Raw genomic sequence first — 13,388 nt, 5'->3', positions numbered from 1 at the left:
GCATAGTGCAGCGTCCAAGTATATTAATGGAAAGTTGAGTGGAATGAAAAAGTGTGGTAGAAAAAGGTGCACAAGCAGCTGGGTTAACCTTAGCCTAAGAAAGGACCATTCAAAAATTTGGGGAGGTTCACAAGGAATGGAAAAGCTTTTGGAGTCATTGCTTCAAGAGCCACCACACACAGATGTATCTAGCACATGGGCTACAAGTGTCGCATTCCTTGTGTCCAGCCACTCATGACCAATACACAATGCCAGAAATGTCTTACCTGGGCCAAGAAAAAAAAAAAAGTACTGGACTGTTGCTCAGTGGTCCAAAGTGTTGTTTTCAGATGAAAGTAAATATTGCATTTCATTTGGAAATCAAGGTCCCAGAGTCTGGAGGAAGAGTGGAGAGGCACACAATCCAAGCTGCTTGATGTCTAGTGTGAAATTTCCACACTCAGTGATGGTTTGGGGAGCCATGTCATCTGCTGGTATAGATCATTTGTGTTTTATCGAGGCCAAAGTCAGTACAGCCGTAAAATCTTAGCACCTGTCCACACTGGCAAAAGTACCAATACCTGGTTTAAAAACAAGAGTATCACTGTGCTTGATTGACCAGCAAAATCGCCTGACCTAAACCCCATAGAGAATCTATGGGGTTTTGTCAAGATGAAGATGAGATACACCAAATCCAACAATGCAGATGAGCTAAAGGCTGCTATCAAAGCAATCTGGGTTTCAAAAACACCACAGCAGTGCTGCAGGCTGATAGCCTCCATGTCATGCCTCATTGATGCAGTAATTGATGCAAAAGGAGCCCCGACCAAGTATTGAGTGCATTTACGGAATATGCATTTCAGTAGGCCAAAATTTTGGATTTTAAAATCATTTTTCAAGCTGGTGTTATAAAGTATTCTAATTTACTGAGATAATGACTTTTGGGTTTTCAATGGCTTTAAGCCATAATTATCAACATAAACAGAAATAAACACATGAAATACATCACTCTGTTTGTAATGACTCTATATAATATATGAGTTTCACTTTTATATTGAAGAACTGAAATTAATTAACTTTTTGATGATATTCTTATGTTGTGAGGCACACCTTAATTTCTTTTTTTGTTTGCTGTGCAGGCTGTTGATGATGCTCATATCATAATCTACAGCAGAGGAATAATCACAAAATGTTGGGTCTCAATGCATTCTTCTGAATAAAGCCACTTCATTGAACATTTACCAGCTCTATGTGAAATCTACAAAAAAGGCACATATTTTGTGCTCCAAAGCCTGAGAAATGTACATTTTCTGGTTGCCAGTACTGAAAAGTCAAGCTTTAAAGCCACAATTTACCCTGGAAGTGCATTACAGGCATGTTGATGCATTCAAAGTTTATTGGCATGTCCCCAATGTACTTATTATCTAGTTTTATTGTTAGAATTAAAGCTTGATTTTTCAACCCCTTAACGACTGCAGATACGCCTTTTAACAGCGGCAATTAAGGATACATATGCCTCAGCACCGTGTTTTAACAACGCTGACAAATAAGTCTATAGTGCCCTCTAGCATCACAATTTCTCTGGGACTCTTGGCTACATGATTCAGGTTGGTTCTTACCGACCCCGCTGTTGCAATCGACATTATTCATGGAAGGAAAAAAGTCTGATTTCCAATTTAATTTCTCTCTCCTTTGATGTGGTAACACATCAGAGGAGAGAGAAATGGGGTCCCCCAATTCTACCCTGGTACCTCCAGAGTCCCTGCATCACCCCCATGAAGTCCCCCTGCCGCCAGCATCTTCTTCCGGGAAGAAAATGGAAGGTGCATGAGCAGTGCACCCTCCGAGATCTGCCGGCCGGCATCCAGCAATAATAGGAAATATTTCCTATTGGTTCATTTTGATCACTGTGATAGATACTATCAGAGTGATCAAAAAAATAGTAAATCATAATCCCTTTTACCACCACCTTTGGTAAAAATAATAAAATAAATAAAATGTATTTATTTCCATTTTTCTATTAGGGTTAGAGTTGGGCTAAAGATAGGGTTGGTCTAAAGTTAGGGTTGGGCTTAAGTTAGGGTTAGGGTTGGGGCTAAGGTTAGGGTCGGGCTAAAATTAGGGTTGGGCTAAATTTAGGGTTGGGGCTAGGGTTAGGGTTGGATGCAGTTTTAAGAATGGTGTCACTTTCGGGTATTTTCTGTCATTTTAATCCCAAAAAACTCACTTGAAATGTGAGGTTGTCCCTAAAAAAAGGTTTTTTAAATTTTGAAGGAAAAACGAGAAATTGCTGGTCAACTCTTAACTCTTATAACGTCCTAACAAAAAAAATTATGTTTCCAAAATTGTGCTGATGTAAAGTTGACATCTGGGAAATGTTATTTATTAACTATTGTGTGACACCACTCTCTGATTTTAGGGTACAAAAATTAAAAGTTTGAAAATTGCAATATTTTCCCCAAATTTCCTTTTTCTTCATACATAAACGCAAGTTATATCGAGGAAAATTTACCACTAACATGAAGTACAGTATGTCACAAAAAAGAATCTCAGAATCAGTGGGATATGCTGAAGCTTTCTAGAGCTATAACCTCATAAAGTGACAGTGGTCAAAATTATAAAAATTAGCTTGGTCATTAAGTACCAATTTGGCTTTCACTAAGGGGTTTATACTGGCACATCGGCTTACAGATATTATTTTTACTATTACCAATACAGCTGTACCTTAAGTTTCAGAATTAAAATTATCTAGACAGGTTCCTTTTAGTAGAATGCCCCAGTAAGTTAAAAATTAGACAATATATTCTAGTGTTATTGAATTATATTAAAATGTTACAAAAATTTGCATTCTTCAGAAAGCAGATTTATTGTTATTCACTCTGAAAATTCAATAAATTGCCTGCTAGCTAGCTGACATTTTTCTTAACCATAGAGGGCTGACTGAAGGCCACCTCTGCTGTTCACTCTATCCCCAATGTTCCTTTGTGCATTTTCTTACCAAAACTCAACTCCACATCTTCACGCTAACCCATAATTCTTGTCATGAGGCTGCAGTGCATGTTGCGATGTCACAATGGCATTACAAATTACATGCAAAGAAATTTCCATGGCCTAGTTGCAGCTGGACTGCGACATCTCTGCTCCTGTGCATGATAAGGTTGGTTGCAACATTGTTGTGACATCACAGCATGAACCACAGTCCTACAATATGCACTGGTGGCTAGGACCTCCAGCTATGACTGTGGCCACGCTAACCCTGCATATGCGTAGTCTTTGAGCACCATTTGCAGTTGGCAGTTCTGGACCAGGGTGAAAATGCAGCATGCAGCGGTGGTAAGAAGATGTGCTGAGGACAGTACAGAGGACAATGAGCAGTGGATGCTAACAGTGACACATGTATTTGTTTCTTTTTTACATTTACTATGCCCTGAGGTCTCTACAGGCACCAGAACTTAATATTTGATATTCAGTTCCCTAAGAATAAATTTGCTGCAAATTGAATTTCACTGTAAAATTCACGCAATTTGACTTATTCAAATCTCGACAGACATAATAATCTCTATTGACAAGTTCCTTTCAAGGGATCATAAGCAGTGGGGGTAATAAGTATTTGATACCTTGCTGATTTTGTAAGTTTGCCCACTGACAAAGCCATGAACAGTCTATAATTTTAAGGGTAGGTTAATTTTAACAGTGAGAGATAGAATAACAAAAAAAAATCTAGAAAATCACATTGTATAAAATATATAAATTTATTTGCATTTTGCAGTGAGAAATAAGTATTTGATTCCTCTGGTAAACAAGACTTAATACTTGGTGGCAAAACCCTTGTTTGCAAGCACAGCAGTCAGACTTTTTTTGTAGTTGATGATGAGGTTTGCGCACATGTGAGAATGAATTTTGGTCCACTCCTCTTTGCAGATCATCACTAAATCATTAAGATTTTGAGGCTGTCACTTGGCAACTTGGAGCTTCAACTCCCTCCATAAGTTTTCTATGGGGTTAAGGTCTGGAGCCTGGCTAGGCGACGCCATGATCTTAATGTGCTTTTTTTTTAGCCACTCCTTTGTTGCCTTTGCTTTATGTTTTGGGTCATTGTCTTGCTGGAAGACCCAGCCACGACGAGAGAAGTAAATGCCAAAGACCTCAATTTTTGTCTCATCTGACCACAGCACCTTCTCCCAATCACTCACAGAATCATCCAGGTGTTCTTTGGCAAACTTCAGAAAGGTCTGCACATGTGCCTTTTTGAGCAGGGAGACCTTGCGGGCACTGCAGAATTTTAAACATTTACGATGTAAGGTGTCATCAATGGTTTTCTTGGTGACTATGGTCCCAGCTGCCTTGAGATCAATAACAAGTTCCCCTCATGTAGTTTTAGGCTGAACGCTCACATTCCTTATGATCAAGGATACCCCACGAGGTGAGATTTTGCATGGTGCCTCAGATCGATGTTGATTAACAGTTATTTTGTGTTTCTTCCATTTTCTTATCATTGCACCAACAGTTGTCTCCTTCTCAACCAGCATATTTTTTCAGCCCATTCCAGCTTTGTGCGGGTCTATGATCTTGTCCCTGACATCCTTATGAAGCTTTTTGGTCTTGCCCATATTGTAGAGGTTAGAGTCTGACTGATTAATTGAATCTGTGGACAGGAGTCTTTTATAAAGGTGACTATGTAAAACAGCTGTCTTTAATGCAGGTAACGAGTTGATTAGGAGCGTCTAACTGGTCTGTAGGAGCCACAACGCTTAATGGTTGGAAGGGGATCAAATACTTATTTCTCACTGCAAAATGCAAATAAATTTATATAATTTATACAATGTGATTATTTGGATTTTATTTTTGATATTCTATCTCTCAATGTTAAAATTAACCTAGCCTTAAAATTATAGACTGTTCATGTCTTGGTCAGTGGTCAAACTTACAAAAACAGCCAGGGATCAAATACTTATTTTCCCCACTGTACATGACTGCATTTTTGGTTCAAGTGTGATCCAACAAATCATAGAACAAATGATAATCTATGAGGCTGTGCACATGTCCAATTTTTTCTCAGACTGAACCGTTCCGAGGAAAAAGGCACAGCATGCTCAATTTTCAACCAATTACACTAGTATACAGTGGCAACAATATCTGAATGATTTTATATTAAGTTTATGATGCTGATTAAGAATATGACTTTAGTTTTGACAGATTTGCTCTAGTTCCTGAGATATTTAAAAGTTAATTAATTAATTACATTAGAATTCTCACTTCAAAAAGTGACTTTTATAGCATTGTAAGCCTTAAAATTGAAATTCATATTAATTATTTGGGATATTTCATTACCTAAGACACTGTTAAAGAGTCAAAAGACAGATCAAAAGACTAAAAGCTATTGAATTTCTTATCACCCACTAGTCACATTGGGGGAATGAATTATTTTCATGGATGAATTATCTCAAAAACTAGAACCAATTCAGCAAAAGTTATTTTTTTAATCAGCACCCTCAAAATACCCTAAATCCATTCAATAAACCTTGGCATCTAAAAAATTGCTTTTGCAGACCTGTATGTGGAGATGGAGGGGGGGTTAATGGGTGCTCTACTCCACTAGCCAAAACTGCATAGACGAGGGATCATCCCACTGAATGCCTGCTCTCCTTTCCCTGTGGGAGTAGTACTGATCAGATAACACAGGATGAGGGTTAAGCAGTGTGCCAATACATTATTGAACCACAAAATAGGCAAATAACACATAGAACAGTCCCAGTAAAATACCCAAAATTACTGTGACTTCAGAGCTTCCAGGGCCCACTAGTCCACCTGTGTAATGCACAGAGGAGGTAATGGCAAGCTTAGGGTTCTGCCAGTCTATTAGGGTATAAGGCCAGGAGGGTTACAACCTGACTTCTCTGCACAACTTTATGGAGTCATATGACCGATGGGTCCCATTCCTGGTTTTCCCAAATGTATTCATGATGCTCAGATGACTGATGGGTCCAAATCTTGACTACCCCAAACATATTCATGGTTCAGTGATGGAAAATGGAGCAAAGCTGTATTATTTCTGCTGGGGCCATAGACCCCTAAGCTGGCATCCTATAGAATTTCAAATCTGTGTCCCTAGTGAGATGGAGCCATGATTTGGCAGTTATCCTGTAGAGTGTTCCTGGCTGTGGTTTTGTAAATTGTATCTGGATCTCTTGGATATCTGGATGTATTTTGTTACAGCTGCGCATATCCTCTTTTTATAGTTAACATCTGTCCTTCAAGTTAGCATCAGAGGTCAAGAGAAAGATGTGATGAGGTTAACTAGCTTTGTTTGATTATGTATAGCTTATCCTTCAATGTTTCCAAATCAACAAGTCACAGACCCCACACAATAATCATTCAACATATTAAGCAAACATTCTATTGTTCAAAGACCCTGTATCACTGTCTTGTAAAGATAGCAGACAATAAGTTTTAGGAGCTGAAATAAGAGGCACATTTTATCCATTTTAAACTACAAAAAGTCAACATTTCATACTCTTGACCCACTGATGATCAAATTCACAAGTTTAGAAGTCAACTTATAGATAACAGTCAATGATTCCTGGCTTGCTGCAAAGAGTGGTCTGGTTAATAAAGAAAAAATGTTGTGTCATCACACTGTGCTATCAGGTCACACTCAGCCATGTAAGTCAATGAGTCAGTGGAAACCATTGGACTGCATCAGAATAAAATCTGACAGAATGGAGAAGATGAAGAATTTTTTTTCCATCTTCTCATTAGAGAAAATCAGATCATACTATGATTGTACTCTGATCAAACTCTGATCAGCATTATATCAGAATGTGTTTACCATAATCAGCCCAATTCTCTTGGATGAAAGAATGTATGCTGATGTGACCTTATCTTAACAGAGAAAAAAAAATAACTTGATGGAATGGAACATGATGGAATGTGAGGAAGACACCAATTTCTTGTTTATACTTTTATTTTTAAAACTTACAAAAAAGAAAAATCAAAATGATAGTTACAATTTCATTTTATGTGTTGCTAACAAAGACATAACATAAGACCTTTAACTGTGCATCAATATCTATAACTCGTCAATAGTGACATAATGTAAGAAAATGTTATGCTGTAGTTTCTGAAAGTAAATTAAATTTAGAGAAACAATTGGAATGCTATGTTGTAAAAGGTAATATAGCATAACTAATTATCCAGAAGATAATTATAGAAATGACTGCAGTAATACTGTTTAAACCATTCATACAAAAGCTGCTTTTGTTATAGTGATTAAAAAAGTTTCTCGATTATCACGTAATAGAAAAGTTTTAAACAATGCAATTATGACTTCTGGAAGCAGCACTGAAAATAACTTTCCCATTTGTCAAATCCTGTGGAAAGAGCCAAAAGATTTTTTAAAAGGTTGCATGTTGAAAATGTGCTGTCTATTAACAATGACACATTGAATGTTATTACCATCATTGCACCATTAACATGGATTTTCCAGTTTCACTGAGGCTCAGTTCACATGTTTATGTTATTCTGCATGTGTTTAGACTGCAATTCCCAGGCCCAACTACTAGTCATCTTGGGCTATTGATTTAGTTCCGGAGACCCGCAGTTGGGCTGGATATTGCAGTCTGAGCAAAATGAGTATAATGCAGACTATTGAATTCAACCTAGGGGCGCATTCACACAGTACAAAAAATTCAGCTGAAAAAAATCAGCAACAAATTAATGCAAAATATGCATCACACGTACTGTATATTAGTTTAAGTTTTTCTGTGGATTTGTCACTTAATTTTCCTTATATATTACAAATATGACTGGCAGTCATAGCTACAGAGTCTATGTGGAGCTTTTTCATAACTAAGGCTAGTTTCACACTAGCTTATTTTCCATGCAGCGATCGGTGCCGCTAAGCCCCACCCCCTGCTGGCTCCCTGCCCGCCCCATCCGATCATCGCCGCCTACTATCGCACACGGCTGCATGCGATCTGCGCACCTTATCTTTAGCACTTTTGAAGGTGCGCCGAGCGTGCCAAAATGCAACATGGTGCATTCGGCGCACACCGGTGCACCTTCAAAAGTGCGCAGCGCACGCTAAAATCCTACTAGCGCACAGTCTGTGTACCCTATGCTAAAGATAGGGTGCGCAAATCGCATGCAGCCGTGTGCGATAGTAGGCGGCGATGACCGGATGGGGCGGGCAGGGAGCTGGCAGGGGGCGGGGCTTAGCGGCGCCGAGCGCTGCGTGGAAAATAAGCTAGTGTGAAACCAACCTTATGGATGGTATTTTGCATGAACCACTTTGCTGCTACTGTTATGTTGCAGATTTTACCTGAGAAAATTTGGTGAATTTTACTTGTGTGAACAAAACACTTTGTTTGCAATGTTACCTGCCACCTCAACCCCCCAGTCCAGCAGAGCAGGACTAATATTTTAAGGAAAACAACCATGTAACCGTGTATTTTTTTCCATATTTATAAAACATCAAGGATTGGTATTTGTAGGCTCAATGAACTGCTGTGGTGAGAAAATAGTCATACTGAAAAATATTGGTAAATAAAATCATGCAAATAGTTTTAGCATTAACTTACTATTTTGAAACTTATTTAGAATACGGATCATGGGGCAGCATATACAGTGGGTATGGAAAGTATTCAGACCCCTTTAAATTTTTCACTTTTTGTTTCATTGCAGCCATTTGGTAAATTTAAAAAAGTTCATTTGTTCTCTTACTAATGTACACTCTGCACCCCATCTTGACAGAAAAAAAACAGGAATAAAGAAATTCTTGCAAATTTATTAAAAAACAAATACTGAAATATCATAAGGTCATAATTATTCATACCCTTTGCTCAGTATTGATTAGAAGCACCCTTTTGAGCTAGTACAGCCTTGAGTCTTTTTGGGAATGATGCAACAAGTTTTTCACATCTGGATTTGTGGATTCTCTGACATTCTTCCTTACAGATCCTCTCCAGTTTCTGTCAGGTTGGATGGTGAACATTGTTGGACAACCATTTTCAGGTCTCTCCAGAGATGCTAAATTGGGTTTAGGTCAGGGCTCTGTCTGGGCCAGTCAAGAATTGTCACAGAGTTGTTCTTAAGCCACTCCATTTTAGCTGTGTGCTTAGGGTCATTGTCTTGTTGGAAGGTGAACTTTCAGCCAAGTCTGAGGTCCAAAGCACTCTGGAAGAGGGTTTTCATCCAGGATATATCTGTACTTGCCTGCATTCATGTTTCCTTCAATTGCAATAAGTCATTCTGTCCCTGCAGCTGAAAAAAACCCATAGCATGATACTGCCACCATCATGTTTCACTGTTGGGATTGTATTGGGCATGTGATGAGCAGTGCCTTGTTTTCTCCACACATACCACTTAGAATTATCACCAAAAAGTTCTATCTTCATCTCATCAGACCAGAAAATGTTATTTCTCATAGTCTGGGAGTCATTCATGTGGTTTTTAGCAAATTATGTGGGCTTTCATATGTCTGGCAATGAGGAGAGGTCTCCGCCAGACCACTCTGCCATAAACACCTGACTGTTGAAGGGCTGCTGTGATAGTTGACTTTGTAGAACTTTCTCCCATCTCCTACAGCATCTGTGGAGCTCAGCCACAGTGATTTTGGGGTTCTTCCTTACCTCTCTCACCAAGGCTCTTCTCCCACAATAGCTGTTTGGCTGGATGGCCAGGTCAAGGAAGACTTCTCGTGGTCCCAAATTTCTTCCATTTAAGGATTATGGAGGCCACTGTTCTCGTAGGAACCTTGAGCACTGCAGAAATTCTTTTGTGTCCTTGGCCAGACCTGTGCCTTGCCACAATTCTGTCTCTGAGCTCTTTGGCCAGTTCATTTGACCTCATGATTCTCATTTGGTCTGACATGCACTGTGATCTGTGTGGTCTTATATAGACAGGTGTGTGCCTTTAAAAATCAAGTCCTATCAGTATAATTAAAGACTCTAATGAGGAGTAGAACCATCTCAAGGAGGATCACAAGGAAATGGACAGCATGTTACTTAAATATGAGTGTCTGAGCTAAGGGTCTTAATACTCATGACCATGTGATAATTCAGTCTTTCTTTTTTAATAAAATTGCAAAAATTTCTACATTTCTGTTTTTTTTCAGTCAAGATGGGGTGCAGAGTGTACATAAATGAGAAAAAAATGAACTTTTTTGACTTTACCAAATGCCTGCAATGAAACAAAGAATTAACAATTTTAAGGGGTCTTAATGCTTTCCCTACCCCCTGTATAAGGTGACGACACTAACATGTAAGTATCTAATGAGAAAACAGCAGCACTGGCAATTTTCACCCAACAGTTGCCAGCCATGAACAAATATGGAGAGTGTGGCAGCACATTAGTAAAATTAGCCTTTTTTAACCCATATGACATTTCATGTCCAATTATTTTTCCTGCTTGAGAAAAGCTGAATGGAACTGAAATGTTGCAATTGTTAATAACATGTTCTTTTTTACTGGAGGTGCTGCCTCTTATTGATTAGAGAACAAGGATCTCCTATTCTGTTGTTACGGAGCACTGCCCTATATTGTAACACCAGAGCCTAACACCTGATATTCATTGATGCTGTTAGTCCTTCTGAGACCTATTCTGCTGGAAAAAAAATTGAAAACATATGTTAGCTGAATTCAATTGCACTTTTTACAACCTGTGAAAAAATATGTCACGAGTAAACTGCAGCAAACAACACCAGTTTATTGCTCGTAGAAACTAATTCCCTTATTTCAAAATACATGTCATTAAAATACAGATGCTTGTGTGGTCCTAATGTTAAGAGTACATTAGTCCATTTTTGAACACAGTTTTGCTTTTATGGTAAACACATGATGTGTTGATTAACTTCAGAATAATTTTGGAGCTTTAGGTTTCTGCTTCAAAACCCCAAATCTCTCTTTTTGTTTTAAGCAAAAATGGTTATTATGTACCTACCATTGGGTGGAGCTTTAGAACAAGCAGCATTTACATTTAATTTTTAGTTTAATATTAAATATTTTCAAGACTATCATCAAAATACTTTATGTCTTTGGAGCAATATTTATAGAATTGTGTGATGAACATATTCACACTACCAACTTTCTTCAGTTGCATCCATTACATAAAGATGTAGAAATTGCCAACGGTATTATCCCTTTAAGTTGCCCTCATTGGCAGATTAGAAGGATATCCAGTAGTTCTCACCTCAGTATGGCACAATGCCTCCACCCGAATCTTGCTGGGAACTCTAAGGAAATGTAAGAGGTTCTTCCTTTTCTGCCAGGAGTTGACTGCTTCATACATACTCACAACAGATGAGAATAAAAATACAACCCAACAGGTTTATTGTACAGGGGGTTAAATGGTGTAAAAGGCCAGGGACATAGCAGGAAAGAGCAAACAAATTATATCACATAAACACATCAGATAGTATTTTACAGCAGGCATGGAATCTGTGATAGCACAGGGCAATTCCAGGTGATGAGATTTTAATATGTGAATACCCCCTCCTGCTTAGACTGCTGGCCACAGTTAAGAAATAGTTTCCCTTTAAGTGACAGCAGAAGTGTTGAGCGATACCTTCCGATATCGGGAAATATCGGATCGGATTGGATCGGACCGATACCCCAAAAATATCGGGTATCATCGATTCCGATACCGGAAATCCATGTAAGTCAATGAGGCACAAATATCGGAATGAAAATAAACTCGTTCTTTACTTGCACATCCAGTTCGGGAGGGGGGAAGAGTGTGGGCGGGGGGTGGGCGGACACTGCGTGTCTGTGCGGGCGGGGTCTGTACGGGCCTCTCGGGGGTCTGTGCGGGCCTGCCGGGGGTCTGTGCGGGCCTGCCGGGGGTCTGTGTGGGCCTGCCGGGGGTCTGTGCGGGCCTGCCAAGGGTCTGTGCGGGCTGCCGGGGGTCTGTGCGGGCCTGCCGGGGGTCTGTACGGGCCTGCCGGGGGTCTGTGTGGGCTGCCGGGGGTCTGTGCGGGCCTGCCGGGGGTTGTGTGTGTGTGCAGGCATCGTCCGATGGGACTATAAGTCCCATCGGGCGATGCCTGCTACAATGACAGTGATTGACACATTAGCCAATGATGGGACAGTAGTAGTCCCATCATCCGGCTAATATGTTGAATGTAAAAAAAAACATACATACTACATACATACTACATACATACTATATTCATACAACATACATGCATACTACATACATACTACATATATACTACATTCATACAACATACATACTACATACATACTACATATATACTACATTCATACAACATACATACATACTACATATATACAACATACATACATACTACATGCTACATGCATACTTCATATATACTACATTCATACAACATATATACTACATTCATAGAACATACATACATACATAGTACATACTACATACATACTACAGACAAACAACATACATACTACATACATACTACATACTACATACAATACATTCATACAATACATACATATAGACATACAGTACATATAACATAGAGTACATACTCACCATCACTTGTCACTTTGATCCCCAAAGCCAGTGTCATCTGTAAAAAAATATTAAAATAACAAAAAACTAATATACTCCCTGATCCGCAGAAATCCATGAGTGTCCCACGACAATCTCCCGTGGAGAACAGCAGCATCAGCTGATGCAACCGCTCTCTAGGGGCTCCGGAAGGTAGGTATCCTTCCACACTGTATTCCTCCACCACTGTAAAAAAATAGTCCCTAGTCTCACTTTTGTCATTGCTGTGTGAGAAAGTTCCCAAGCAGCTTTTGCCATAAAGTGAGACCAGTAAACTATAGTAACCTCTCAGTGATTCAAAGCAGAATTAGCTGGACGCCATGTCGCATTTTGAGAGCCCCTGAGTACCTAAACAGTGGAAACCCCCACACATGACCCCATTTTGGAAACTAAACCCCCCCAAGGAACTTATCTAGATGTGCGGTGAGCACTTTGAACCCGCAAATTCTTCACAGAATTTTATAACGCCTGGGCGTCAAAGTAAAAAAAATCATATTTTTTCCACAAACATAATCTTTTAGTCCCAATTTTTTTATTTTTACAAGGGTAACAGGAGAAATTGGACCACAAAAGTTGTTGTCCAATTTGTCCTGAGTACGCTGATACCCCATATATGGGAGAAAACTTCTGTATGGGGACACGTTGGTGTTCAGAAGGGAAGTAGTGACGTTTTGGAATGCAGACTTTGATGGAATGGTCTGCAGGTATCATGTTGCGTTTGGAGAGCCCCTGATGTGCCTAAACAGTGGAAACCCCCCACAATTGACCTTATTTTGGAAACTAGACCCCCAAGGAACTTATTTAGATGTGTGGTGAGCACTTTGAACCCTCAAGTACTTCACAGAAGTTTATAACTTAGAGCCATAAAAATAAAAAAT

Source organism: Dendrobates tinctorius, unplaced genomic scaffold, assembly GCF_039654945.1.
Source record: "Dendrobates tinctorius isolate UK_male_01 unplaced genomic scaffold, ASM3965494v1 ptg000025l, whole genome shotgun sequence".
In the NCBI taxonomy this organism is placed as follows: domain Eukaryota; kingdom Metazoa; phylum Chordata; class Amphibia; order Anura; family Dendrobatidae; genus Dendrobates; species Dendrobates tinctorius.
Note: the sequence above shows the minus strand (reverse complement) of the source record.